Source organism: Hoplias malabaricus, unplaced genomic scaffold (assembly GCF_029633855.1).
Source record: "Hoplias malabaricus isolate fHopMal1 unplaced genomic scaffold, fHopMal1.hap1 scaffold_29, whole genome shotgun sequence".
NCBI lineage: Eukaryota > Metazoa > Chordata > Actinopteri > Characiformes > Erythrinidae > Hoplias > Hoplias malabaricus.
Genome location: NW_027101104.1, coordinates 572,089 through 574,679, shown reverse-complemented (window position 1 = coordinate 574,679; position 2,591 = coordinate 572,089). Strand labels below are relative to the sequence as shown.

At 63.8% G+C, this 2,591-nt stretch overlaps 1 non-coding gene and 1 pseudogene across 1 annotated transcript; both read left to right on the top strand.

Moving 5' to 3' along the window:
* Positions 1-217: 217 nt before the first annotated feature.
* On the top strand, positions 218-371 carry LOC136684581 (5.8S ribosomal RNA). Its single transcript, XR_010799723.1, has one exon. It is a non-coding gene; the product is annotated as a 5.8S ribosomal RNA (ribosomal RNA).
* Positions 372-787: 416 nt separating this feature from the next.
* The window catches only part of LOC136684577 (28S ribosomal RNA), a 4,692-nt pseudogene continuing 2,888 nt past the window's right edge, over positions 788-2,591 (top strand).

Below are 2,591 nucleotides of genomic sequence, written 5' to 3'. Positions count from 1 at the left end.
CGGTCTCCTAAACCACGTAAGTCTCGGGCACCTACTCGGGCGATCGTCCCCCGGGCCGTAACTCCTCGGTCCGGTGGTGACGCCCAGGTTCAATGACCTTTCCCCCCCTGCACGGGGGTGGAAGGCACCCGGCTTGAAATATATTGGCAAAAATTGTCTCTTGTTCGAATGGCTTCCTTCGCCCGGCCTGTAACGGGCCGGGCACAAACCCGAATACGACTCTTAGCGGTGGATCACTCGGCTCGTGCTTCGATGAAGAACGCAGCCATCTGCGTTAACTAATGTGAATTGCAGGACACAGATCATCGAAATTTCGAACGCATATTGCGGCCGCGGGGGTCCATCCCGCGGCCACGCCTGTCTGAGGGTCGCTTTACCCATCGATCGGTCTCCGCGCCCCCGCTGAGAGAGAGAGACCGCGGCTGGAAGCTCGCAGGGCCTGAAAACGGCCCTTCGTCTTCCCAAACGAAGACTCGGTTCCGAGCCAGTCCACGCGGCCCGTGTTGCGAGAGAGCTCCGTACAGGGAACGGAGGGAGAGCCGAGTAGGTCCGGGTCCACGTCCGTTACGGTCTCTCCCCGAGTCCCGAGCGGGGCTCCGCGCAGTCGGACGCGGGGGTGGCGAGTGCCGATTAAACCCAGCGAGCGGGCGAGTGAGCGGGCGGGCGAGCGGCCGGGGTGGGGGGGAAGGTGTCGCGGAGTTCGGTCTCGTGCCGGGCTCTCGCCCCTCGCCCCTAGCCTTCGGCCCTCCGCCTCCGCCCTCGCCCCCGCATAAGAAACCTCTGTGTGCGGCCTCAGATCAGACGAGACGACCAGCTGAACTTAAGCATATCAGTAAGCGGAGGAAAAGAAACTAACAAGGATTCCCTTAGTAGCGGCGAGCGAACAGGGAAGAGCCCAGCGCTGAATCCCACTTTCCCCTGACCGGGGTTGGCCGGGAAATGTAGCGTACGGAAGTCCGTAAGATCCGTCTCGGTGCGGACGCGGGACCAAGTCCTCGCGAACGTGGCTTCTTCCCATAGACGGTGAAAGCCCGGTAGCGAGTCCCGCGTTCCCGCCCGGGTAGGTCGGGCTTCTCGGAGTCGGGTTGCTTGGGAATGCAGCCCAAAGCGGGTGGTAAACTCCATCTAAGGCTAAATACCGGCACGAGACCGATAGCGAACCGAGTACCGTGAGGGAAAGTTGAAACAGGACTTTGAAGAGAGAGTTCAACAGAGCGTGAAACCGTTGAGAGGTAAACGTACGGGGACCGAGAAGACTGCCCCGGGGGATTCAGCCGGGCGGACGGCCCCGCGCTCGTCGGGTTCCGCGGTCGGGGGTGCGAGCGTATCCGGGCGAGAGGGGTGGGGTGCCGACTCCACCGCTCCCCGCTTCGGCTCTGCGCTTCGCCTCTGGACTTCGGGCCTGTCGGGCGTACGGAGGTCCGGCCCCGCCCGGTGTACTTTCCCCGCGTGGTGGTGAGTCGCGACCGGCTCCGGTTAGGCTTGGAAGGGCCCGAGGGTGAAGGTAGGTCCGTGAGTCGCGACCGGCTCCGGTTAGGCTTGGAAGGGCCCGAGGGTGAAGGTAGGTCCGTCCGGAGAAGGGAGTCCCCACGCGGCCCCCGGACACGGGCGTTCCGCTACAGCCCCTCGCTCCGACTTCGCCGATAACGCCGGGGCCGTGGAGCAATGTCCTTTCCGCGTTCTCCCCTCCTCCGGGATGGGGATGGGGGCCCCCCCCGATCGTTCGGTCGAAGCGGGCCGGCTGGGCTGTCCTCAGCCCCGGGCTAGGCCCGCTACGGCGATGCGGGGGGCGATCCAGGCCCACAGCACCCGAACGCCTAAGGTCAGCGGCTAAGTTCGGACCCCGAACGACCCGTCTTGAAACACGGACCAAGGAGTCTAACGCGTATGCGAGTCGAAGGGACCAGAACCCCCGGAGGCGCAACGAAGGTGAAGGCCGGCGCGCGTCGGCTGAGGTGGGATCCGTCCTAACCCTCCGAGGGGGCGGGCGGCGCACCACCGGCCTGCTCTTCCCACGTGCGGAGAGCGGAGCCAGAGCATACGCGGTGGTACCCGAAAGATGGTGAACTATGCCTGGGCAGGGCGAAGCCAGGGGAAACCCTGAGTGGAGGCCCGCAGCGGTCCTGACGTGCAAATCGGTCGTCCGACCTGGGTATAGGGGCGAAAGACTAATCGAACCATCTAGTAGCTGGTTCCCTCCGAAGTTTCCCTCAGGATAGCCGGCGCCGAAACTTCAAGTTTTATCCGGTAAAGAAATGACTGGAGGCCGCGGGGCCGAAACGGGCCTCGCCCTACTCTCAAACTTTAAATGGGTAAGAGGCCCGGCTCGCAGGCTTGGAGCCGGGCATGGAATTGACGGTGCCGAGTGGGCCACTTTTGGTAAGCAGAACTGGTGCTGCGGGATGAACCGAACGCGCGGGTTAAGGCGCCCGACGCAGACGCTCATCAGACCCCAAGAAAGGTGTCGGTTGATATAGACAGCGGGGCGGTGGCCATGGAAGTCGGCATCCGCTAAGGAGTGTGTAACAACTCACCTGCCGAATCAACTGGCCCTGAAAATGGATGGCGCTGGAGCGTCGGGCCCATACCCG